This window comes from Chelonia mydas, chromosome 8, assembly GCF_015237465.2.
Source record: "Chelonia mydas isolate rCheMyd1 chromosome 8, rCheMyd1.pri.v2, whole genome shotgun sequence".
NCBI lineage: Eukaryota > Metazoa > Chordata > Testudines > Cheloniidae > Chelonia > Chelonia mydas.
In genome coordinates, this window is record NC_057854.1 from 33552452 (window position 1) to 33580359 (window position 27908).

The window sequence follows — 27908 nt, forward strand, 5'->3', positions numbered from 1 at the left end:
TTTACACTGCAAGGAGATGTCACTAGCTGCTCCCCCAGAGCCCTCAATTTGTTCATGCTTGCTTTGTTGCTCTCTCCATGCACAAAGTCATTCTGACTGAGAGTGTATCTATATAGTGCATCTTATCCAGAGATCTCAGCATGCGCTATACAGGCGGGTAAGCATCATTACATCTATTTTACAGGTGAGGAAACTGAGCCACAGTAAGTCCATGTCAGAACCAAAAACAGAAACCAGAAATCTTGGCATCCCATCCTGTACTCGACCCTCTGCTGTTGATGCTGTTTTTTTACTGTATAGCAAAAAACAACATACACATATCACAGGCCTGGAATGTGGATTTTCAGATGGCACAGCTTATGCCCATTCCTGACTTTATAGATTTTAAAGCCAGAAGGGACCATTAGACAGGAAAATGCAATGCAGGTTTGCAGCTCAGTACCTCGGGCTCCTTCCTGTGCCACATTAGTCAAACCCACAAATCACTGGCAAAAAAACAAACAAACAAACAAAAATGCACCTTTCAATTGCTGATCCCACTGACACATGCAGGAGATATGAATACCAAAACACTCAGCCAAGAGAGATCAAAAATAGTACTGGCTACAGGAGCTTTACGACTGTGGCAGGTTTTTGCTTGACAAGTTAAGAATCTGCGCTCACGAGATGGAGAGAGAGAGAAGGAAGAACAGCTGAATGCTGTAGGCTCAGTATAGCTGTACATGAAACCCAGCATGAGACATCACCAAGGTCCATTTTAGCAGGGGATATTGACATCTGGGACATAACAGCAGGAACAAATTGCAGTCGGAAACATTGTAAACAACTAAAGGACAATTGTCCTCATATTGTTTTTTGTGGCACAAAAATGCCTTTTGAACAAACATTTCTTTCTATAATTGCATCTATTCCCTGCAGGATTTACTGCAGATTCAGAATCCCATACAAATAAAGGGAAGTGAGCTGTGATTAACTATGTGCAGAGGTGTGCTGTTGAGAGAACCACAAGCTAAAGATAAATTACAAAGCTAAAATGGAAATCAAGTCAATGGGCTGAAATCTCCCAGGAACCAAGTGCGGCAGGAAGGAGGAAGAATTCACTACAGAAAGACATTCTCACTACCCTTTAGACAACTTATACTCATCCAACAGCACTTAAGCACATACTGAACTTTAAGTACCTGAGGGCTAGTCTACACTGGCAATGCTGCGGCAGCACTTTAACGTGCCTTGTATGGTCCCAGCGCTCTAAAAAAACTCACCTCCACGAAGGGCGCGGCTCCCAGCGCTGGGGCACTGTCTACACTGGCAACTTACAGCGCTGAAACTTGCTGCGCTCAGGGAGGTGTTTTTTCACACCCGAGTGAGAAAGTTGCAGCGCTGTAAGTTGCCAGTGTAGACAAGCCCTTAACTTCAGTGGGACTAATCAGCTACTTAAAGTTAAGCACTTACTGAAGTGCTTTGCTGGATCAGGGCCTAGATTAAGTGGGGAGAGAACTCACCAAGAAATCACCTACTATGGAATCAGAGGTGCCTATCGACAGGTGGCTGATGAATGATAACAAGTTGGCCTTTAAGGACATGTCTACACTGCCCCCGGAGCGAGTCTTCCAGCCTAGGTCGACAGACTTGGGCTAGCAGGGCTTATGCTAGCGCTCTAATAACCGTCTAGACAGCGCTTTGAAGTTGCAGCTTGGGCTGGAGTGTGGGCTCTGACACCCCCATCCCCGCTTCAGAGTGATCAATATGGAAACCCCAGCCTCCTCCTTCCACAGGGGGTGAGTTGGGGGGAAATGTCATGGAAACTCCTCCCTCTGCAGGCATCAGGAGCTGATTCTTCCCTGCTTTGCACGGGGATCAGTGACCACATAAGTTGCAAAGCTATGGGGTGGGGGGTCCTTGGAAGAATTGTGGTCTACTTCTAACTAGCCCACCGGGTCCTAGGAGAAAGTAGCAGGTGGAGCTAGCTCTGTTTATCTCTCTGTGGTTATACAAGCCCCAAGCACCTTTACAATCCAATCAACACGTCAGCGGTGCTTTGAGCCCCGCTCCACTCACCCCCCTGCCCTCCAGCCCCCCTCCACCTTTCCCCTCACCTCACTGCCCTCCAGCCCCCCTTCATCCCACCCGCTCCCCTCCACACCCCATTGCTCACCAGCCCCCTCCACCACTCTGCTCACCACACTGCCCACCAGCCCTCCTCCACCCCTCTTAGTCACTTATGACTAGTTCTGAGATTACTAATACATTCGGGCTCAAACCCCCAAGCCTGAAGCATGCAGATAAAATTATTCATGTGCGTAAAGCTATTGGTTTCAATGGGGCTACTAACATGCACAAAGGCAAGCACCTTTGTAGCGTTTGCAGGAGCCAGGCCTTACACCGTAAGCTCCTCAGGGCAGCATCACTGTACGTATTTGTCCAGGGCCCAGCACAATGGGGACTGACCCCGACTGACTGTGACCTTAAGAATTACCGCAATGCAAATGATAACTCAATCCGTGCCCCTGAAGTGCTTAATGCCAACCTAGCCGCTTTACCAGAGGGAGGATGGTCTAGTGATTGGGGCAGGAGCGCTGTGTTCAATTCCTGGCTCTGCCACAAACTCCCTATGTGCTCTTAGGCATGTTAGTTAACCTCTTTGTGCCTTGGTTTCCCCATCTGTGCAATGGGGATACTGCCCTGCAGGGGTGTTAAACACTGTGAGATGCTATAGTGATGGAAACTACATAAGTGCCTAATACAGATAAGCAGACAACTGCACTGAGATTGACAGAGGGATCTGGAGACCTTCTCTCCTTGGTTTTAATGGGTTCCAGCTGGTAGTGACTGAGAGCCACTATTACTTGGTGGCCATTCAGAGACCCACAGTAGAAACTGAGCTGGCAGCTTCAATGTATATGTTGATAAGGAGGTACTCATGTTGCATACAAATAATAAATTCATGAATAACAGCAAAAGAAATAAAATAGAAGCCATTGCCACAACTGGATCCTCATTTTGCCCTCAATTTTCAAGTGTGGAGACCAACAGCAAATGCTGCTTAAAATCAAAAGGCATCCTGTGGCCCTTGGTGCTGAGGGACATTCTCCACAGAGACGCCAAGCTGGGACTCAGTGGTCAGACTAAACAACTCTGTCCCTAGGAAGGGTGGCTGCTTTCAGGCTAGGGATGAGCTGCAGTGGCAGGAGATAGCCCTGGCCCTGCCTGCAGCCTACCCGCTGTCAGGAGAAAGGAGAAGATGCTGCTCTCAAGAGCTGCCAATCTGGCACCATGCCCCACTTTAAAAAAGAAAGAGGGACAAATGATTTAAATGAACCCAGGAGGCCCAGCTGAGTTCCAGAGCACAGCCACTTTGCAGAATGTGTACTGAAAACATTAAGTCATAAAAACAACTTGAAAACTCCCCAGTTCCCTTGTAGAGCTGAGTCTGGCTGTGCAGTGAGGTCCTGGCTACCAGGGAACATTGCCATAGGAAAGCGTCCTGTCCGATGCACTGGCCTACTAAAATGAATGTGGGGAGGGTTGATCTTTGCTGCTGGCATCTCTGGCCATCTGGGAGTCCATGGCGAGAGCAAACAAGACAGAGACACCATCAGTCATTTGAAGTCAGGCAGGTGTTTGGGGAGAAAAGCGCAGAGAAGAGGTGATAAGCACCGGGCGCTCCCAGAGCTCTCAACCTGCCTGACACTGGCTCTCAGAGCCAGTGACAAAGACCCATAATGAGGGGCTTTAAAGAGAGCCAAGGAAGAGGCAGAAAAGGATGGGGAATTAATTGCTTTCATGGGTGCCATTTGCGACAACCTCAGTTCCATGAGTCAGCCTTTCTCAGGTTGACAACTGACAGTGAGAGGTGAGACAAAAAGGGGACCGGATGGCTGAGGAAGCTGGGAATGGGAGACAGAGGGATTCATTTCTGCCTCCAACCCAGGGTCGAAGTTATGGAAAGTCACTGCTCTCTGGTTGGTGGCCTGTGTGGAATGAGCTGCTGCTTTTGGATAGTTCTCAGCAGTCAGGTGTCTATGTGACAAATCACCCTGCTGGGGAGCCCCAGAGGAGGAGCTGAACTGCAGACACACAGCGTAAACTACTCTCCCACAGGTGGTGGTGGGCCCTCCTGGGACCTCAAGCAATTGAGGTCAGTGGGTGTCTTTCCTCTGGCTTCCCTGGTCTTGGGGTCAGGCCCCAGACACCTATGCTGGTGTGTTGTCAGGGTGCTGGGGGAGAACCCTGCAGCGCTGCTGGAGCTGTTCTCATCAGCCCTACGTCCTCTCACACTCAGTGAGGAAATCCCAAATGTACCCAGGGCCAAAGGGCTCAAATTCACAAGCCCTAGTGGCCTTTAAACTCCATGACAAAGACCCAAGGCCCCATATGCAGGGACATGGCAAAAATCTAACAGCAGAGGAAGCTAGGGATGATGTGGAATTTATTCCTCTTGGGGTGTGTCTACATCGCAGTCAAGATGTGATTGCAACTCATGAAGATGAACCTGCGCTAGCTTTCATCGAGCTAGTACAGCTAAAAACAGCAGAGAAGATGCAGTGGGGTGGGCTGCACAAGCCCACCTGGAATGCTGGGTACACATTCACATTGCTAGCCCCGGCCAGCAGCCATACTGCTGCATCTTCACTGCTATTTCTAGCAGTGCTCGCTAGATTAAGGCTAGCTCAGGTACACCTACCTGTGCTGCAGTCACACCTCGGACTAGACATAACCTTAAATGGACTGCGTTTTCTCTGATCTCTGAAGCCTGTCCCGGCATTTCTGACAGCAGGAATGTTCACTAAGAGAAGTGCTGGGAGAAGTGTCGGGGAGAGGGAGAGTTTGGGTCTTACATAAGTGACAGGCCTTGTAATGGGGGACAATTGAGAAGTCCCAGAATGAGGCAAGACTGAACAGTCAGGGGGAGTGTCCCTCTGTATCAGGAACAGGCACCCTTTCAGACAGCAAAAACGGGCGAGAGCACAGAGTGGGTGGACCAGGAAGGAGGGATTTTGTCAGAACTCTCTCCTTGCGGCCCACTGCAGGGCTAATAACCACGTTGGGGCAGAGAACAGTCCAGACTCCAGTAGCTATTTAAAGTGGGGTACAGCAGGCTGAAGAGAGACCCCAGCCCAGCAACCAGAAAGGGAGGAAGCTCCTCCCACCGGTCACGAGACATCACAAAAGGCATTCGGGAAGTAAGAGGGTTAATGGTGAAGGTTTCTGCATGGGAGCCAGGAGGAAGGAGGAGCAAGAGAGAAGCGGTGCCCAGAGGAGACAGCACCCAGGTTCCCGGGCTGAGCGACCCATCTCCTAGCAGTGGCACTTTGTACCGCTAGCTCATTCAACCTGCTCTTTGCCTGAGTTACCATTGCCCTGCAGCCGCTTTGCACCACCTAGGCTGGCACAAAGGGGCCACAGGGTAGGCATAAGGCCTGCCCCAGGTGACTACACTGGCACAGGGGGCCTGTATGCCCGGCATAGAACCAGCTCTGCCACATGAGCCCTTCTCTTGAAGGGGGCATTCCAGAGCAGGGCAGAGCAGAAGTGGAAGAGAACAAGCCAGAGAAAAGACAGGATGCACTGGGGCAGGAGGGAGAGTGGTCCATGAGGACTGGTGACTCTGATTCCTGTAGTGGCCCATATGGCCATTAAAGCCATAGCTGGGGATGCTCTGGCCTGTGACCCCCGGCAGCCCCTGAATAGGAGAAGTACAAGCTGCCTCTTCTCTGTCCCGATGCTGGTGCAGGGGTGAATCCACAGAGCCTTCCTCACTCTGGAGGAAGAGCACAACTGCCGCTGTGTCTATGAACCAGTGCACTGGTAGTGAGCGCCCTTCCCTTTCCTCTTCCATCTCCTCTGAGTGCACAAACCACCGAATGCCCCTGCTACAGGACAGGAGCAAACTCAGGTCACTCTCAGCAGAATAAATCAGTGCAGATCAGCAGTTTCACTGATGGGAGTGAACTGGCAGAGAGCAAACCCCAAGAGAGAGGCTCTGGCAAGCATCTCTAGGCTGACCCTGAATGATAGGACATGGAGGTGTAATTACTGGGGCTGCTCAGTGCCAGAGCACACCAACCCCCTAGGGTGCCAGCAACGTGACAGCTGCACCGCAACTCACCGGCAAGCACTGTAGGTGCTTCAGCAGCTGGCCTTGTAGGCACTAGCCCTGGTGGGTCCCAGTAACCACTCAGATGCAGGGTTATGGGAAAGGGGTTTTCCTAGGCTGGCAGAAAGGGGAAGGCTGCAGATACCCTAAGTAAAGAGATTTACACAGTCCCAGTGAGCGATAGCCATTCCTGTTTAGGCTCCTGGGACAGTCCAGGCAAGAGTGAGGGCTCTTCAGGGCTTGTGCCTGGGGTGCCCTCTCCAGTCCAGGCTCTATTCCAGCAAATAGGAGCTGGTGGGTTTCCAGGCCAGGCTCAGCTGATGTCTCTCCTTGGGGCCCCTCAGCACTGGCTCCCTGCCCAACCACTGCTGCTCCCCCACAAGTCTCACACAGACCCGTACCCAGCTAGAACGTCATGCAGTCACAGTTTGCTCCACACACGGCTTTGCATATAGTCCCTGGGGGTTCCTCTCCTCATCCAGCTTCTCTGCAGCTCCCTCCTTGCCCCGTGGCTGTTGCCTCCCAAAGGGTGCAGCCATGTCCTTGTTCAGGGGAAAGGGATGTGCAGTGGGAAGGAGGCTGATGGGCATTGTAGTCCCCTGCTTAGCAGATTCACCCCAGAGGGTCAGCTCCCTACTGGTGTCAGTGGCGCTATGCCAATTTACACCAGCTGAAGGTTTGGTCCTCTCTGGGTAGGTCTATCCTGCAACTGAAGGTGTGACTGCAGTCCGTGTAGACATACCCCAGCTAGCTTTCATCGAGCTAGCTCCTAGAACAGCAGGGAAATTATGGCAGCATGGGGTAGCCACTAGAGCATGTACCCAGGGTCTCGGGCAGACTTGTACAGCCTGTGCTGCTGTAGCTTCACAGCTATAGTTATTCCAGCTAGCTAGATTGAAGCTAGCTTTGGCATGTCTATATGAGGAGTGACACCTGGACATAGTTTTAACCAGCTTTGCCAGTTAAGAGATATAATGTTCTGTTTTCTATTTCGCTTGGGACACATGAGAGCGCTCTACAATTCCCACCCCCGTAGTCTGAGCTGTGATGCCATGTTAGGATAAGGTAAGAAAAATGGTAAAATAATACTACACATATTGTGCGGGTGTGTGTGCGTGTAAAGTGGTTCTCTAACAGTTTCGTAACAATTCAACATAGTCAGCACTAGGACCTTTTGGGGGGGAGGGAGGGAGGCGGCAGTGTTCGTTTTTTTCTGTGTCTCAGAGATGGTAACCCTAATCTACAAGTGCTGCAGTCACCCCTCTGATTGCTGGCTAGACAGACTCTGAGTGTCTGTTCACTGACCCTGGTCAGCCAAGTGACGGGCATCTGACAGGAAACGTCCCAGAGAGTTCATGTCTACATGCGGTCCTTGCCTTTCATTTACAGCCCACTCTGTTCAGGCTGAACTGTCAGCCGTTAGATGGGATGGCTGTTTGCCTGGTGTCAGGTCCGCGTGTCAACATCAAGACTAAAACATATTCAAACCCGGAGATTAGCTCCTGCTAACCACTGATTCCTCCTGTTACAAACGCATGCTTCACGTACATTAGGTGACGTTCTCTGCACATTATAGAGACAAGGTGGGGGAGGTATTATCTTTTATTGGACCTACTTCTGTTGGTGAGAAAGACAAGCTTCTGAGCCACACAGAGCTCTTGTTCAGGTCTGGGAAAGGTACTCTGAGTGTCACAGCTAAAGGCAAGGTGGAGCAGATTGTTTAGCATAAGTAGTTAGCACATATTCTATATTATCTCACGTACTTTGTTTCTCTAATATCCTGGGACTGACACGGCTACAGCTACACTCAGTTTGCCCCGTCTGTGTCAGTGCCCCATTTACTTCTCCCTGGTATTCTGTACTTTGCCTGGTTTGAGATACAGGCTTATTGTTATATGTATTATGGAGGCATCTACAGAACCTACTGAAGATCAGGCCTCCCCATGCTAGACACAGACATGCGGTGAGAGAGACAGTCCCTGCCCTGAAGAACTTTCAATCTAGATAGACAAGACAGACAAAGGGGAACCAGAGGCATGGAGCAGGGGAGCGACTAGACCAAGACCCCACCGGAGGCCAGTAGCTGAACTAGGATGGGAACCCTAATTTCCTGATTGTCAGTCTAGCACTCTAGCCACAATTCCACACTTTGCATAATGACAGGTTTCAGAGTAACAGCCGTGTTAGTCTGTATTCGCAAAAAGAAAAGGAGGACTTGTGGCACCTTAGAGACTAACCAATTTATTTGAGCATGAGCTTTCGTGAGCTACAGCTCACTTCATCGGATGCATCCGATGAAGTGAGCTGTAGCTCACGAAAGCTCATGCTCAAATAAATTGGTTAGTCTCTAAGGTGCCACAAGTCCTCCTTTTCTTTTTGCGAATTCCACACTGCCTCTGTCTGCAGTGCAGATCTAACTCCCAGGCCTTCCCCACGTGTCCATTAGTGGCTCCACTGTAGGGCTAATGAGTCCATATAATTCCTTCAGTACGGTGTTATTGCCCTCCAAATGGAGGTGGGCTCTTTACATGTTGTGACCCTGAGACTACCCCAGTGCCAGGTGGCAAAGGGCTCCCTGGTATGGAACAGAAAACCTCAGCTGGCCTGACCAGCTCAATAAACCTCACACACTGATGTCACGATATTCATTTAAAAGGTATCTTGTAATATATAATTGCAAAGCTAACACTGGCTCTTAATATCACTGTGCAATGTAGGTAACTACAGTGTACGTGAAATTACAGATACGCTTTGATATTATGTTTTGGAATCTGTAAACAGACAAAGGAGGCAAAACAGATTTACATGCGTAATAGTCTGTATCTAAAAGGTGCCACGTCAAGTATCATTTACAAACTGGTAACACGCTGGTCCTGGCATTCACTGCATGATGTATGTACGGGCTGTGTAAAAAGAGTTATAACTGTGCTGGAAATAGGTTCTGAAAATGTGTTTCGACAGCAGCGCATAAAGCCCAGACTGCTCTAGACAAACAAATGTGTATTTACTTGCGTGATCATAGAGGACAATGAAAAGTACATTTACATTAAGGTAAACAAAGTCATCTCGCCAACTTGCTAGTTTGATCACCGCTTAACAACAATGACCAGAGATGGAGTCTTCACCCCCAGGAAGCCTTCCTGGCTCTTGAAACAGAGACAACGAGCTTTGGGGTAATATAATGGGGCATTGAAATCATCCACCACCCAGAAGAACCAAGAAGCCATCCCTCTGTATCTATGACAGAGGGGTCCTACTGCTGAAACAGGCTGGAGAATGCTGACAACTTGGTGTTAGAAACCCTGTTCGGCAGAGCCTTTTCTTGCTAGAATTAAGCTTTAGACACTAGAAAGCGTGTTCGTTTTGTTTTATTTGTAACCCTTTCATAGCTCTCTCACCTCTTGCTTGAAATAGCTTGAATCTATGTTCTTTGTTAATAAACTTATTCCACCTTAGCAGTGTATTAAGCAAAGTGTCACGGTGTTCACTCACCACTAGGGTGCCTCCTCCTAGCTGCTCTGGGGATTAGCTCTTTCCAGGTATGATGCCTCTTTCTCTGTTGCTCGTTGTGTGCCCTGCTTCCTCTTTTGCCCACTCTCCTGCAACTCTTGTTGCTCTCCCTTCATGGCGTGGCCCTCTGCATTTTCCCCCTTCCAGGGTATCAAAGTCTTTCCATAGACACAGCATTCTTCTCATTCTCTGCCAAGACAGTGCCACTTCCCCAGTGGCTGGTAAGGAAACCTGGGCCCACCCTCTACTCTGGATCCTCAACCCAGCAGTTCTGGGCTTTCCTCTCCCAGTCCTCACTGCTCCTTCCCTGGACTGCTTCCTGTTCTTGCTCTGGGTGTACTAGCTCCAAACCTTCCTCTGCCTTCTTAGGGAGTAACTGCCCTTTCCCAGCAGCAGCCTGCTTGTGCCAGCTACCTGGCTTTATAGACCCTGCTTGTTCCTGCCCAGCTGAACCTGATTGCAATCAATTCCATGCTCCCTAACTCTCCCTTCAGGTGCAACCTGTGGAGTTAATGGGCCTACCGGGCCTCCTTAACCCCTTCCAGTCCTGTGTGGGGTGGGCACCCCATCACACACCTTTATCCTGGGTTGGGGAACATAACTGTGGTTCTCATTCCTTGATTTCAGCCTTTCCAATGGAGGGATGAACCTGGAGCTATAACTTTAAAGGCATGCAGATAATGTCTGGTCTGCTCTGACCTGGCGAAAAAGCAGAAACTTTTCCCAGCAGAGGGCCACTTTTATGAAGAAGGCACATTGCATGATTGGACTATAGTCTCAGTGGGCTGCACTTCTGCATCGATTGTATCTGCCCTTTGGCCACCCCACAGATAGATCGGAGTGGGGAATTCTGATTGTCAGTTCTCTTTAAAGGAGGCATCTTATGGGAGGGTGGGCCTTTCCAGCACCCCCCAGACCCTCCAGAGGCAGGGAGCTGCAGTCTTAGAGAACATTCCCTTTGGAGAGGCAGTCGGAGAGCTCAGCAGCCAGGGACACATCTCAGCTCTGGAAAGGGCTACCCATAGTGCCTCCTGGAAAAACAGTCACTCCTCCCCTGCTGATCTGCCCTGCTGGCATTCTCTTGAAGGTCCATGAGGCCTAGCTGATACATGGGGCAGAGTGGAGGGGTGGAGGGGATGTTGTCCGTGAGAGCAGTAGTAAAGCATTTGATTTGATCTGTTAATCACTGGTTGGAAACATCATTTGAGGGTGTTGTAAATGAAGGGGAAGTGCTCAGGGGAGAAGGGCTGTTTATTGCATCGCACACTGACCCCCTCAGCCAAGAGCACTGCATTTCAGACCTCTCTGATTAGAAGCACTCTGACCTTCATTTGGGAGCATTCACCTTTCCTCCCTCTTTACTAGAGGGTTTATTGCTTTGATCCATCAGTTTCTCATTTTGTCTATCTAGCAGGATATTGCTTGTTTGCTCTCTCACTGCTGCTTCCCTCATAGGCAGCCAGAGACTTGGGGCTTGGGCGTTTTGAAATGTGTCGTGGTTTATATCCAAATAATATGGCTGTGAATGTCCTCTCCTTGCTCTGCTCCATTATAATGGTGCTTGGAGGAAGAGATTTGATGAACTCCTTTCCCTTGAGGAGTAGTTTCTAGATATAGATGGCAGGGATGTTCCTGTTTTAAATCTCTGCCTTTTGCATGTATCCCCAACATCCCCGGGCAGGACTGTATGCTACCAGGTCTCTGAACTGAGCCACAGATTCGCTGCCTCCTGGGGTTCAATCTGGCTGCTAGAGGGCAACTGTCTAAGCGCTTTTCTGGGGGGAGGCTCTGGCAATTAAGAGCACCTTGCTCTGTACAGACACTAGGGGGAGATCATTTGCTATTTCATTACAGTGCATGGCAGAACCTGGTGGAGTTTTTAGGCCTAAAACTTAATTAACTTCTGTTGCTGATTTGCCACTTCTGCATCTCAGTCTTTCCCCTAGGCCTTTCTCTCATTTCATCCCATAAGAGCGAGAGAGCCAGAGCGGGACATAGTTTCTGTTCTGGTACCGGGTGCATCCCGTCTGTTTCTGTCTTAAGGTAGATCACATGTTGTACAGTGGGGCTGAGTTAAGATGCTCCCACTCGCAGCTCTCTCTGACACCGGCATCCCTTGTTTCCTGTTATCCTTGCACAGTCGGCTTGTTATTTAACACCGCTGAACAGCGTAAGGAACACAGCATCCCGTTTCCCCTTTGGAGAGCAGCGTATTTCTAACCAGCCAGGCTGGTGATGCGGCAGTTGTCCAATATGAGGGAGGAATAAAACACAGTCTTCTTGACTGCATTTCTTGGACTCCTTTAGCCTCAGGTCCCTTCTCAGGGCATTGTTTGGCAAGCCAGGATTACGCAGGGGACCACAGCGATAGGGGCTTACTCTTTCATTGGAAGCTTTTACTTTGCTCTGCTACGAGCAACTGTAATTATCCTGTGGGGGAGCCTCTGGGATGTTGTTGTTGTTTGGTTTTATGCTACATTGAATCATTCCCGTCTTGATGGTTAAGTCCCATTATAAAGACTGTGCAAACAGTGGTGGGATATTTTCTGGATCATTTCCTGTTGTTTACCACTGACTTGTTTCCATGACAATGACTAATGCTGTGTCTATAAATGTGAAAAGGATACATGCGGCGCTACCAAGCACCAGTGCTTAGTGACTTTTTCTCTGGCCAGTCAATAGCTTCTTACAGGAGAGTTGGTTTTTTGTACTGTAGTCAAGTGTTATCCCACTTACGCAGATGCTGTGGGCTTGATTCTCCTCTTGCTGACACCCCAGTGCTACAGGGGGGTAATGCCACTAGTTTCAATGGCCTTATGCCTGATTTACACCTGCATGCAGCCAGAATCAGGCCCTCTGTGTGAGTCAAGCATTTGGCTCTTCATTTTCGAGTCTGGGGAGAGAACCATCTTCCTTGTTAGTAATTCTCTCCCACTAGAGGTGTCGGAATAGTCTCAAGTCAAAGATATTTCATATGGTGGCTGGAGAGCTGTTGGCAAGTTGGCTAGTGTTGTTAGTAATGAATATCCTTGTTTCCTGTATGGCTTTTCCAACACACTGCTCCCATTTATTTGAACATCCATCGTACTCTACACCAGTGGGTCCCAAGCTGTGATCTATGGAGCACTCCCATGTGATTGGCAGGTCTGTTTCTGTAAGAGAAGCAAAACCTAGATCCCTCTTCAAGCAACGACACTGCCTGCTACATTGGGACTCTTGCAAGGTTTATAGCGGTTGTTGTGACCAACAAAAGTCAAAATGTCCCAGTCTGCTTCATAGCGGGGCTGCTTAGTGTGTTTCATTGTGAGTAAGTTATGTGATTACCTAAGCCCTGTTTGTGTATCAGTCCGGATGCTTTCCTGACTCCCTCTAATATATTTGTGACAGATAGCTGCTGAACAGCAAAACTGAACAAATTCTAGACTATCAGGTCTTCATGGACTGTTCACTGTTCCTTGTTTGGGGTGTGTCATTGGACACCCAAGCCACACGATGCTGGAACCAATGGGGCTACAGCCGTTTACAGCAGCTGAGGATCTGGCCCAGAATCACAGGGAGCTTCCTTCACAGAGTCGCTTTTGTTTGTTGTTTTCCCCTACTAGAGAGAGGTGGAATATTAGCAGCAAACAGATTCTTCCTCACATTTAGCCTTTTGCTTTATTCCCAAGTTGTCTGAACAGATCAGATGTTTCTCGTAGTCTGTGGATAACCCCATTAACCCCTCCTGTGGCTAGATTTAGCAGCTGATGGACCTCATCATTTACCTCAAACAATAGCAGTTCATGCTTTTAAATCCAGAGTTCCCAGGGTCAATCCCTGCAGATGACCTACCCAGGGGTACTAGTATATGTGCTTCAAAGAGGAATTCCTCCAGCCAGGTGAAATATTAGGGTGGAGCCGTGGGTTTTGCATGTTACCATAAAGGAAGCCAGGTTCACTAACAGGGGCTGATCTTCACATTTCTAACCAAACCCCGAACTAGGTGAGCTTCACTGCATTGCAGGTTTCACGTGGCTCAGCCCAGGTCCCAAGCCCTACAGACCCATCCCTGGAAGAATGTATATGATACAGGAGAAACCAGTGGGAAGATGGTATGTTGATCTAGATTAGGTTCAGGTTTGAGGCCAAGCCAGGGCCAGGGTTTGAGTCCAACAGTGCTAGAATCTTACAAGCTGTTCTCCTGAGATTTCAGTGCATTAGAACCAGAAAATAGCACCAGTCCAGGTTTGGATCCAACCTGGAACCAAAACCATAGAGGTGGGTTCAGATCCAAAGCCCCCAGATTCAAAGGGGTTCAGATCCAACCAGCCACCCATGCTGCAATGTCCACATTCCTCCTGTGTTTAGCATGCTAGCTCGAGCATAGCTAGAGCAAGTCAGTCCACGTGGGCTGGAAGGCGTGTTCGCAGCTACAATGTAGACATAACCAATTGTGACAAAGCTCTGTCCTTGCCTCCGTGGGTCCCGCGTTTCCTGGCGGATTTCGCTAGCCTCAGAGGCTCACTGTGACCCTCCACATAACCCTTCTTTCTCTAGAGACAAGGGTCACAGTCTACTGAGCCATTTTCATCATAAGCCAGCAAGGGAGGTGAGGACAACTGGTGTTGTCTCCCAGTCTCAGTGATTAATCAGGGGGCAAAGGTCGGGGGGCAGGGAACCTGGGCCCACCCTCTACTCCGGGCTCCACCCCAGGGCCTAATAGTATCAGCTATGGTAGCTGACCTTTTAGAAACATGACATGTACAATTCCCTGGGCTACTTCCCCCACAGCAGCCCTCATTTCACCCTTACCTCAGGCCCTCCTTCCTTGTGCCTGATATGGTGTGTACTACTCAGCCTCTCCAATAGCACAACTTCCTTCCACAGCTCCTGACATACACACCCACCTGACTGGCTGGGAGGCTTTTAACTAGTTTCAGCCAGCCCCTGATTGGCTTCAGGTGTCCCAATCAACCTAGCATTCTCCCTGCCTTCTGGAAAGTTCTTAACTGACCCCAGGTGTCTTAATTGACCTGGAGCAGCTTCCATTTCACTTAACATGGTACCAGGGATTTGTTTAGCCTGGAGCTAATATATCTATCTCCCACTACTTTTCTATAGCCATCTGGCCTTGCCCCGGCACACAATGAACTATTGAGCTACGTACTAGGGGAGCTGCCATCTCAACACAGCCTCACACCAGGCATTCGGCATGAAAAGGAGAGGTGCTTGAGGAGACTGCGAGGGTGTTTGTTGTTCAGCTTTACCCTATTGTATGGAATGGGAGGGCTTTCAAATCCTAATTGGGCTCTTCTCTCACTGTTCTCGATGAAGTGAGCTGTAGCTCACAAAAGCTTATGCTCAAATAAATGTGTTAGTCTCTAAGGTGCCACAAGTACTCCTGTTCTTTTTGTGTTCTCAGGTTGAAATTGAGACTGCTTTGCAAAGCTTCCAGCCTTTGGCCTCATGTAAGTGCCACCCTCTTATTATGATGATGACATAACTATTTATTCAGCATCTTCCAGGAGTGTCAAGGCCAAGAAGAAAGGGCAAACTCAGGGGAGTGAACTATATAAATGAACCAACCACAGCAGCTGGAACATTCAGAGGATCAAATGGAGAAATGCTGCAATGTGAAAAGGAAAATGCTTTCTGTTTAGAGTGAAATAACGCAAAAGTAGGGACAGCCCTGCTGCAATAGACAGGGGACTTCCTGTCTGCTACCCAGCCTGCCCTGCGTGGTTGGCACAACTCAGGGAACTATGTAGCAAATGCAACAGTGCCCAGTCGCAATTGAACAACAGCTTGGAGGTGCCAGGTAAATAACCAGTCAGACTCAGCAGGCTGGGGCGACTGACATGAAGCAGAGACCCCAAAGCAGATAGCCTGAAAATCTCACCTCCCATTCATCCACTCTGTCGACCTTCAGGCTTCACAGCTTAAGCCAATCTCTAACTAGGATCAGGATGAGACTTAAGTGGGGGCAAGATTACCCCACATCTGCTACTGCTGCCAAATTCAGGTGTCACAGGCTTGATCCTGTTCCCAGTAAAGGGAGCTTTGCATTCGACTTCAAAAGGGGCAGGATTGGGCCCTAACACGGTTGGTCCTAGGAGAGACCACCATAGAGGAACATCCAAAGGAAGAGGGCACAAACCAGCTGTGCTCCTTACCCCAGAGGATGCTTGTGTGGGGCAGGGGCATCCTCAATGCTCTGTGACTTCACTAGAAGTTGCAGGAACCCAGCATCTTGCAGGATGGGGCCTGGACAGGGCCATCAGTGAGACAGGCCAAGGAAAGGGCAGAGTCCTGCAGACCCCATTTAGCCAGGAGCTGATGTCTCAGAAATCCATGTCAATTGTGTCAAACGCAGCGGGTAAGCCAGCACAGACAACAGAGCATTAGGCTTAGCCATAAATTACTAAAGGGACCGTGAGGATGCTGGTGCCTGGGAACACTCTGGGCCTGCAGGGTCTTTGTTTAGACTCTGATCACAAATTCTCAGGCATCCTCTTTTCCTATTTTGTTGTCAGCACTTGATGAAATTGCTCATTCGGGCGCAAGCCCTCTGTCCTTGCCATCTCCCACCATAGCACTGATTCCTCGGCTCTTTGTGTGTTCCAGTGGGCTCCGGCTGCTCAGTGAACTCTGACATCTAGCGCTCCATGCAAGTCCTTCTACTACATGCCCCCACCCCTCACAGGGCCCAGTGTCCAGCTCCTCCCCTGCCAGGGAGGTTTTATTCTGGGAAGCCACCTGAGCTGGCCTGACCGTTCGTGGCAGAACAGGTGTCTGCCTTAGGCAGCAACGTTTTAAGGACAGAAGAAATGTTGATTGTGTGAACTGGGTATGTGCTGAGAGCCCTTCCAAGCCTAACAGGACATTTTCCTCCAGCAATCCCTTCAGCAAACCAGCTGCATTCTCATCGCCCCGTCCGTCTCCCGTCTAGACTCATTCAGGTGGGCCAAGCTTACTGACCCCATCAAGCCAAAACGGCATTCCCAATGGAGCCTGGGTTACAGTGAGCAGCAGCAGCACTGACCAGCCCAGCAGGCATCTTCCTCTGTTGACCCTGGATCCTGCTGACCAGACCCCACCTTAGTTCTGGGCCGGGCTGCTCCTTGCCTTACAGAAACACACCCGGGAGCACAATATGGGGCAGGCCATGCAACGTGCTAGACTAGAGGACTGGCTCCTTACTGAAGCTGTGCCCCGCTGCTCACTTACAGAGGAAGAGGCCGAGGAGTCCGTTTGGCAGCAGTGAAGTTGTGCAACGAGCCAATTTTCTGTCTGTGACCCAAACTACATATAAAAGATTGTGTGGGCTAGAGAGGAGTGGCCGCTTTCCAGACTGCCTAGGGCAGTGAAAACCCCAGAGCCCACACTGGAAGGCTCTCGACAGCTAAGATGTGCCAACTGTTTAATAATAGAAGCAGTGAGAAGCCTCCAGCTGTGATTCTTTCTATGGGAGCTGAAAAGGCAGCTATTTCATCAGGTCAGTTGGGGATTTCTGTGCAAAGACTGGCACAGGTTTGACAGAAATGGTTTGTCTCCAGCGTTGACTGGCACGTTCCTTCCCACACATGCTTAGACACGGCGCTAATGGACGTGGAATGGGCCCAGTCCTGCTCCCACTGACCTCTGCAGCTGAGTGAGGCAGGATCAAGCCCTGGGTAACTGACCCTCTCCAGTTATCTAGCGGCAAGTTAGGTCCAACTACTCAAAGGCATTAGGCACCCAGTTCCCACTGATTTCAACTCCCACTGTGAGGATGTGGGCCTCTCTCCTGCGCCAGCACCGCTTTCTGCCAGGAAATTAATCCTCTTGGATCAGCACTTTAGACTAGAATGCCAGTGAGCAGCCTGGACCAGGCCATCTCCTCCCTTTATGGAGGAGCATGAGGGGCTTTTAGTTTAATCTGAACCTCCAATCACTTGGGGCCAGAGCCTGGCCCCTGATCCAGCCCCTTTGTGCCACTGGAGTGGGGAATCTGAGCGGTTACGTCTGCCAACGTGGAGGTATCCCCAAGTGAAACAGAGCCACACAGCCTGCTCTGCACCAGCCCCCATTGCCCCATGGCTTGGGAGCATGCCCAGGGTAAGGGGCATGGAAGGGGCATGGTTGGAGCACTCAGGGGAGCCCCAACTGATATGGCAGCCCCTTATTGGTCATTATGAGCCAGCATAGATTAGAATACCCCTGAGGTTCCCCCACAGCCCTAGGGATCAGGGAGCACACAGGTGACACACAGGTCTCTGTACCCTCCCTGCTCAGGCCCTGCGCCAAGCACAGCTCGCCTCCACCCAAGGAACAAAGGTAACTGTTATCTGTGACAAAAACAAAAAAACCAGGAGTGGTGTTACCAGTATCTCTTGCCATGGGTTTAAACTAGGCTCCATGTGGCTTTATGCAGCTGAGGAGCAAAGCCGCTTCTTAATCATCACACCACTTTAAGCTTAGCTATTTCTTTAAGAATGGGAGGGAGACACCTGGAAAGATGCTAATCCACCATAGGCAGCAAATGAGAGGTGTTTGCCAGGTGGCACCAAAACAAAAATAGCAAGTATACCACTGGGCTGCTTATGCAGAGACAAGATGTCACTTAGCAGGGAGGTGATAGATCCTGGGAATTAACCTGTGTCCCACACCTGCCCCTGTACACTGCTCCAGCATCGGAGGGGCTGGAACTGGGTAGCAAGGAGTTAGGACAAAATTCCCAAGCAAAGAGCTGCCATAAGCTGCCCTACACTGCCCCCCTCAGTGGAGGGGGTATGCTGGGGGCAGGAAAGGGAGTCTCTGTAGCCCTAGCACTATGAAGTTTCTGGCTACACTGGACCATGGATTAGCCTTGGAAGGCTGCTCTAATGTACACTGAGGTCTGTTTTGGTTCCTGGCACAGCCCAGGATCCGGAATCACCTCCTGGAGAAACAGCATCTAATCTCAGCCACTGTTTGCCTGGCTCTGGCGCACTGCCTCCAGTTCTGGGCCCTGTGTACCAGAAACGCCTCAATTAACTGGCAGCCATCCAGGGAAGAACAACAAAAGCAGTGAAGGTGCTGGAGGGCCTGATCTGAGAAGAATGATTAGAAGGAGGAATATATACAGTTTGGCCAACCAACGCATATGGGGTGACTCCCCAGAAGAAGTGGGAAAACGCCCAGGAAAAAGGGGAATCATTAAAGGTGGCTTGAGGGGATAGAACTAAGAATGGTGGAATAAGACAGAGCAAAGGACAATTTTGAATAACGCAGAGGCAAAATCTCTGAGTGGTGAGATGTCCCAGAGAGCGAAATAACCTGGTGGAGGCGGGGCAGCGCTGCTGAACCCTGGCAATAAAAGGCTAAGCAAGATTGTGGCCCATACACTAAAGGGAGCAATCCTGCTCAAGCCTACTCGGCTCTTCCATTACGCAGTCTGCACTGCCTGGGGCAGCATATGGGTCTTGCCACTCTCAGAGCTTTCCCGGCTAATACCCCATCCCTGGATTCTTGGAAGCAACTCACTTTTGGCTTGTTGTTCTCCCCCACCCCCTTGAGCTGATGGGAGGATTTAGTGCCATGGTGTTTTGTTTGACTGCAAAGCTATTTCCCAGCATGGAGGCTAGTGTTTTGCAGTGAGAGATTCCCTCATGCCCTTCCTGCTTTGGTATTTATTCTTCAGGGAAAGAAAATCTATATCCATTTATTGCATCACTCACACTTTTTCTCTGCAATTCTTTTCTACCAAGGCAGGTGGCCCTTTCACAGGTTGAAATCAACCTGGGAGGAGAGGGGGATTGGACTGGCAGACTGGGTTAGAACAGAGGATGTACTTTGTCCCCCGCACAGCACTCACCAGGTAAAAGTAATACACCCAGAGATTGTATTATCATTCTGTGGCTCCTGTTCCCAGCAGTGGTTGGTCCCCGTCCCCCACCATTTTAAGGGAAGGGCAGGGAAGCCACAGCTGGGGAAGCCCATAAGCTGAGAGCCCGGGGGATGGGGCAGTAAGGACCCTGTGTCAGCCCACAAACACAGGTCCTCCACACCACCAGCCCCTGTGTCTTTAGCCTGGAACCACAGCTCATTGCCTGCAGGGGAGAGGGATGTTACAGAGGGACTCTGTGTGGGGGTGCTGAGGACAATTCTCTTCTGGAGAGGGAGGGCTGGCCATAGGTGTAGTTTGACTGCTATATTTGGGGGAGCAGCTCCAGTCAGGCCACTGGGGCCATGTGGGGCGGGGGGGGAATTCCACATCTGCCTGGGACTTGCAGTTTAGGGGGGCAACACCCCCATGGCTCCCCCAGCAACTACTCCCATGGGACTGACCCTGAGGCTTCCATTCCAGAGGGATCCCCACTCCAGAGAGCAGCGCATAGAGAAGAGGGAAAAGGGGATGAGAGCTGAAGCCACCAGTTCTCAGCAGAGCAAAGCAAGTCACGTTCCATTGTACTCCAGAGACAGGAGAGCCGGCTGCCAGGACAGGCGGCAGAACCCTGGCTCCACTTCTGGGGTCCCACCTGTACAGTTCAGGACTCAGCTCCCCACTGGCTGGCTCTGTTATGTGTATGGTTTGTTACTCTGCTCTGTGGGAAGAGTCTGCAATTATCCTTCGAGGGAACTTCTGGGATGCAATTGTTGCATTTTCTGCTACATTGAGTCATTGCCAACTTGGTTGTTAATTCACATTAAAGCCTATGTGAACACTTGCAAGCTATTTTCTGGGATGGTTTCAGATTGTTTACCGCTGCCTCGTTACCATGACGATTAATGCAGTGTCCTCTTAATGTGATAGTCCTATTAAACACCTACACATGGGAATGGTATTCATCAGATGCAAGTTCCTCATCCCTTAGGCCTCTTTGCTTCTGTCCCATATTTATTCCTCTAATACCAACAAGGAGAGGGTTTGGGGGAAGCTGCAGCTCTGGCTCTGTGTTCTGAGCTAATCTGCTTCCCCTCACCCTGTTCCAGTCTTCCTGTCTGTGCAATGGGCCCGTGAACGTACCCAGTAGGTGGTGGAGGCTGATTTGAAGGGACACTGTCAACTTGTAATTTTAAAGGGACTAATTTTCGAAAATTAGTGTTCCCCCAGAGCAGGGCCTCAAATTTTCCTTTAAAAAAAAATGACAAAGGTTTTTCTGATGTTTGTAAGGGGTTTTTGGAGGGGCGGGGGGCTGAGTGCAATACACCAACCAGACTCGGATCCATCCCTCCACCCTCATCTTTGTGTCTTTGTTTTTTACCATTTTCTTGTGAGTTCACTGAAGAGCATAGCGATTGTCTGGTTTCACCCACATAGTTGCTATCAGGGCATTGAGGTATTCATCCAGTGTAACCACCAACCCGTAACCACCAACCCCCCTTTTTGTCCTATGACTGCAGGGTGTTAACGGGCCACTTCACCTTGTATGGTCCCTTACAGTATGTCCTAACTACTTGTTCTAACCAATCTATTTGACCTTGTGTTTAGCTGTGACACTCTGTGTACCTTTCCCAGACCTGAAGAAGTGTTCTGTAAGCTCCAAAGCATGTTTCTCTCACCCGCAGAAGCTGGTCCAATAAAGGGTATTGCCTCACCCCCCTTGTGTCTCTAACAGAGGTTTGGCCGGCCATGTCAAAGCACATGAGAACGGCATTCAAACCCAGCAGCTAACCTAGGCTGTAACTGCAGCCCCGGCGTGGACCAGCCTGGTCCCAAGAGCAGCAGGGCTTCACTTACTCCCCTCTCCTCCATGACCCACCTTAGGGCCAAGAGACCCTGGGTTTTTCGCTCCTTCTCTCTTTCCCTCAAAGAACAACTGAGGGGCTGCATCTCCTCTTGCAGCTGGCTCCATGCAGGCAACTCCCCTTATCTGAATGCTATGTCTGCTCCGCAGCTTGAGCCATGGGCAAGCTACCTTGGTCCTGCCATTGTCTGCCTTGGCACGTCAGACAGGTTCCTGGCTTGGTAACTCCTCCTCTTTCCCTAGCCCAGCCCCCACAGACTGTCTGTGTGTCAGGCACCCAGGATAGGCAAACTTTTTGGGGTCCTTCTCCCCATCTGCAGCTTCCTGAAAGGCTCCCTGCTCAGTGTTTGCCAGGCAATCCTGTAAGTGGCATTTTTCCCAGCTCCATTTTATGGGGGGTGAGGGGGAAGAGAGAGAGAATATGCAGAGTTGCTGCCTAGAGTTCATAGGTTACAACCCAGGCCTAATATCTCCAAATCCAAGCCCATATACATTCAGGCACGTGCAATTCCATGCTTGTCTTGTGCATATGGGAGAGATCGCTGCAGGCTACAAGATTTGCTCTCCGCTTTCATCTCCTTTGTAACAGTAAGCACCAGTCTGCATCCAGAACGGCTGCTAGTCTCTGCAGATAGAACACTCCTTAGAGATGTAAAGGTCCGGTATGCAGAAGCCAGTTATATAACTGAACACGCCATGGTGTTACTGTTTTGCCGCATACAAATTGGAGTTCCTGGGTACAGCAACAAGCAACAATGTTCGCTGGGGATGGGAGGGATGACATCTCGATAAAGTTGCCTGCTTCACTGTACTAGCAGAGACGTTTCTCTTTCCAAACAAATATTTGTGAAGTGAACAAAGGCGGCCTCAGGAGACGTTAAAATTCTTTCTACCTCCATTCAGCATATACGCTGCCATTAACAGCCCACTGCAGGGTTTCTTGCACCTTTTCTTGATGTAGCTGGTGCTGGCCAGTGTCAGAAACAGGACACTGGACAAACATGATACAGTTCTGTGGTGACCTAGAATCCTATTTTCGATGTCTCCGACTCAAGGAATATTTCCAACACACCTCTGAACAACATACTAACCCACAGAGACCTTCCTACCAACACTACAAAACGAAGGATTCTGGGTGGACTCCTCCTGAAGGTTGAAACAGACTAGACTTCTACATAGAGTGCTTCCGCCAACGTGCACGGGCTGAAATTGTGGAAAAGCAGCATCACTTGCCCCATAACCTCAGCCATGCAGAACACAATGCCATCCACAGCCTCAGAAACAACTCTGACATCATAATCAAAAAGGCTGACAAAGGAGGTGCTGTCGTCATCATGAATAGGTCGGAATATGAACAAGAGGCTGCTAGGCAGCTCTCCAAACACCACATTCTACAAGCCATTACCCTCTGATCCCACTGAGGGTTACCAAAAGAAACTAAACCATCTGCTCAAGAAACTCCCTGAAAAAGCACAAGAACAAATCCACACAGACACACCCCTAGAGCCCCGACCGGGGTATTCTATCTGCTACCCAAGATCCATAAACCTGGAAATCCTAGACGCCCCATCATCTCAGGCATTGGCACCCTGACAGCAGGATTGTCTGGCTATGTAGACTCCCTCCTCAGGCCCTACACCACCAGCACTCCCAGCTACCTTCGAGACACCTCTGACTTCCTGAGGAAACTACAATCCATCGGTGATCTTCCTGAAAACACCATCCCAGCACTATGGATGTAGAAGCCTTCTACACCAACATTCCACACAAAGAGGGACTACAAGCCGTCAGGAACAGTATCCCCGATAATGTCACGGCAAACCTGGTGGCTGAACTTTGTCCTCACCCGTAACTATTTCACATTTGGGGACAATGTATACCTTTCAAATCAGCAGCACTGCTATGGGTACCCACATGGCCCCACAGTATGCCAACATTTTTATGGCTGACTTAGAACTACGCTTCCTCAGCTCTCGTCCCCTAATACCCCTACTCTACTTGCGCTACACTGATGACATCTTCTTCATCTGGATCCATGGAAAAGAAGCCCTTGAGGAATTCCACCATGATTTCAATAATTTCCATCCCACCATCAACCTCAGCCTGGACCAGTCCACACAACAGATCCACTTCCTGGACACTACAGTGCTAATAACGTAACCACCGCCCTATACCAGAAACCTACTGACTGCTATACTTACCTACATGCCTCCAGCTTTCATCCAGACCACACCACATAGTCCATTGTCTACAGCCAAGCTCTATGATACAACCGCATTTGCTCCAACCCCTCAGACAGAGACAAACACCTACAAGATCTCTATCAAGCGTTCTTATAACTACAATACTCACCTGCTGAAGTGAAGAAACAGATTGACAGAGCCAGAAGAGTACCCAGAAGTCACCTACTACAGGACAGGCCCAACAAAGAAAGTAACAGAATGCCACTAGCCATCACCTTCAGCCCCCAACTAAAACCTCTCCAATGCATCATCAAGGATCTACAACCTATCCTGAAGGACAACCCATCACTCTCACAGATCTTTGGAGACAGGCCAGTCCTTGCTTACAGACAGCCCCCCAACCTGAAGCAAATACTCACCAGCAACCACACACCACAAAACAAAAACACTGACCCAGGAACCTATGCTTGCAACAAATCCCGTTGCCAACTGTGTTCACATATCTATTCAGGGGACACCATCATAGGGCCTAATCACATCAGCCACACTATCAGAGGCTCGTTCACCTGCACATCTACCAATGTGATATATGCCATCATGTGCCAGCAATGCCCCTCTGCCATGTACATTGGCCAAACTGGACAATCTCTACGTAAAAGAATAAATGGACACAAATCAGATGTCAAGAATTATAACATTAAAAAACCAGTCTGAGAACACTTCAATCTCTCTGGTCACTCTATTACAGACTAAAAGGAGGCAATTCTTCAGCAATAACACACTTCAAAAACAGACTCCAACGAGAGACTGCTGAATTGGAATTAATTTGCAAACTGGACACCATTAACTTAGGCTTGAATAAAGACTGGGAGTGGATGTGTCATTACACAAAGTAAAACTATTCCACCCCCCGACCCCGGTTCCTCAGACGTTCTTGTCAACTGCTGGAAATGGCCCACCTTGATTATCACTACAAAGGGGTGGGGGGTAGGTTTTTTTTCCCCTCTCTCCTGCTGGTAATAGCTCACCTTACCTGATCACTCTCGTTTCAGTGTGTATGGTAACACCCATTGTTTCATGTTCTCTGTGTATATAAAATCTCCCCACTGTATTTTCCACTGCATTTCATCCGATGAAGTGAGCTGTAGCTCACGAAAGCTTATGCTCAAATAAATTTGTTAGTCTCTAAGGTGCCACAAGTACTCCTTTTCTTTTTGTGGATTAGATGAGCCACGGAGCTGATCTGTTTCCCAAATAAAGTCTCCACTGCAACGTTCATAATGAAACATGCATGAATCATTTTTATTGTCGGTGCTGCTCACACATAAGCCTCATATTCATGTATCTTCCCTGAAGCTAATCAAACTAGGTCTGCAGAGTAATTAGCTGCCTCACAACACAGGCCACCCTCCCTTCCCCTCAAGGCATCCATTATACCTTTCGCATATCCCATTTAAACTTCTTCTGTCCTTCTGCCTGAGAAGACACGCGCTCAGGAAAGTTTGCTCTAGTTTCTTGGGGAATGTCTACCCTGCAATATAAGCTGGGCTCAGACTCAGATCAAGCCCTAATCCCGTACCCATCTACACACAAATCTGTCAGACATGGGCTTGGACCCAGGGTCTTAGGACCCCACAGGGATGGAGGGTCTGACCCCAAGTCCAGCTGGGACCCTGGATTCAAACCCTATCATTTTGCAGTATGGACGCAGCCAAGGAGGACTCAGGCCTTGGGAGTCGGCCAATACTACCCCACAATCCCATGGGCCGGTGTTCTTTGTCCTCTTTATCACACAAGTCACCAATCACCTCGGCACACACACACCTAAGTGTGAGTCATGTGTGTCCAGAGGGACTCGCAGGATCAGGCCCCAAATGTGCTGAGAGACACAAGCACAAAGCAAGAAGCCAAGGCCACCATTTTCAGCTGTGTCCACTTATGGCTGCTTTGAGCAGGGGGTTGGTCTCCTGAGGTCTCTTCCAAACCTAATCTTCTATGAGTCTTCTACGATTCTAACTTGTGACACCTTGGGCCTGACTCACACGGAGCTTCATGCAGTAGGAGCAGAGCGCATGTAACGACAGCCACTCGAGTCCCTCACATTGCAGCCCCACTCGAGGAATGGGGCAGCGTGAAGCTAATTGGCATCCAAAGCTCTTGCTACAAAGAGTAACAAACAAGGGGGGGGGGGGGAGAAGAGGGGATGCTAACCAGTGATAAATGCCAGAGGGCCAGATAGCAAAGCTGCCTCCTTCCCTGCTAAGTTTCTTATCCAGAGCCACAACTCCTAATTGCTGAAATATAAACTCACCACGCACAAATGTAGGCAAAGCACTGGGCAGTCGTGGCAGAGAAGGGAATCAGGTGTAATTACTGGGGCTGAATCTCACCGGAGCACACCAACCCCCCAGGGTGCCAACAGCGTGCCAGCTGCACCACAAATCACCGGCAAGCACTGGGGGTGCTCCAGCAGCTAGGCCTTGTAGGCACTAGCTTTGGCAGGTCCCAATAACCGCTCAGACACATGGCTATGGAAAGGGGGTTTTCCTAGGCTGGCAGAAAGGGGAAGGCTGCAGATACCCTAGGAAGAAAGATTTAAACAGTCCCAGTGAGCGATAGTGGTTCCTGTTTGGGCTCCTGGGACAGGCCAGGCAAGAGTGAGGGCTCTTCAGGGCTAGTGCCTGGGGTGCCCTCTCCAGTCCAGGCTCTATTCCAGCAAATAGGAGCTGGTGGGTTTCCAGGCCAGGCTCAGCTGATGTCTCTCCTTGGGGCCCCTCAGCACTGTCTCCCTGCCCAACCACTGCTGCTCCCCCACAAGTCTCACACAGACCCGTACCCAGCTAGAACGTCAAGCAGTCACAGTTTGCTCCACACACGGCTTTGCATATAGTCCCTGGGGGTTCCTCTCTTCATCCAGCTTCTCTACAGCTCCCTCCTTGCCCCGTGGCTGCTGCCTCCCAAAGGGTGCTAGTTCAGGACTCTTCCCTTTACCCAGTCTGCGGAAAGGGAAATGTAGTGGAGGAGCAGGCTGATGGGCATTGAAGTCCCCTGCTTAGCAGATCCATCACACCAGTATAACTCTGGGTTTTGCCCTTCCGAAGAGTTTGGGTTTGGATTTGCGTTCCTGTTCAGCTTCTCAGGGAGAAGTCGTCTTGGACGGCATCTTTGCCAAGCTCTGTTCGTGGATCAAGTTGATCGCTGCATGGCTAGCTGTTAGGCGTGGCATTTCTTCTGCCTCTGGCCAGGTGCTGGGTGTGGATGAGGCAAGAGTGGATTCTGTGGATGGGCTTGGGGAATTGCTGCTTTTTCCTGTGCAGCTTTCCCTTTCTGCTGCATGGAGAGGATGTGCAAATCCAAGCTGGCCTCTTCCCCCATCAAAGGTTTTAGCCCTATTTAAAGAAAACTGGCTTTGTTATACAAAAATTAGGAACAGCAGTACAGTGCATCTCAGGTGTGGGATTGCAGTGGGGCCCTGGAATGTGGGGGTAAGATTAGATAACCAGCAAGGAAATCACCTCTCTCAGCCTAGACAAAGTCTGGCGAAGCAAGGCCCTGAATCAAGAGGCCAGCTCTCTTATCAGACCGATGTGCTTGAACTTGTCACACTACGCTCCAGACTGTCAACCATCCCAATAGCGGTGGACCTGCTCCGCACACCTTTCTCTGTATGCCAAGGGCAGCATAGCCCACCACACCACTAGGGCAGCCACTTGCAAAATGCTTAGCCACATGAATATTAATTTGCATCTCAACAAGGCATCTATCTCATCTCAAACTGTTGTGTTTTTCTGACATATTTACGAGTCCTCGGTCTCATTAATCTGGTAAGTATTCATAAGACATCCCTTTCATGCTAAACTAGCTAAGGGCAAATGCCTTTATTTATCCATTCTTTACTGAGGAATCATTCTCGGGAGTCAAGCAGATGAAAGGTTTTCATCTTTTAAAAGTCTGAATCAAAATTTCCCAGCAATATGTCCTCTATATTTCAGAAAGAGCCAACTTTCTCTTTATGGCATATGCGGAAGGTACATTCCTTTTATTACCTTGACAAGATAACGTTCTACTCCTCTTTCCTTTCTTTTCACAGCCCACGTAGCCCTTGTGCTACATTCTAGCTGAATAGTGATCTGTCATGGAAACAGTCCTATGGGAGGGTCTTTTTAAAAGCGAGGTTGGATGGGTTTTTCTCTTTAAGACTTTCTAAATGGTTTCATGCTAAAATTTTCTTTGTCGCAATTAACCTTGATGAAGCTAGCCGTAGTGGCTGCATTCCTGACCTCTCGTGTATTTGAATCTATCTCACTATGCTATAAAAGTCATTTTCGAATGCGTGCCCATCCTTTCCACCGAGCTGGAAGGGACATATTTTTCTCCTGTCTATATACTGCGTTATTGCCGCTCTGGAATTTCAGGGAGTTAATGTGCTTC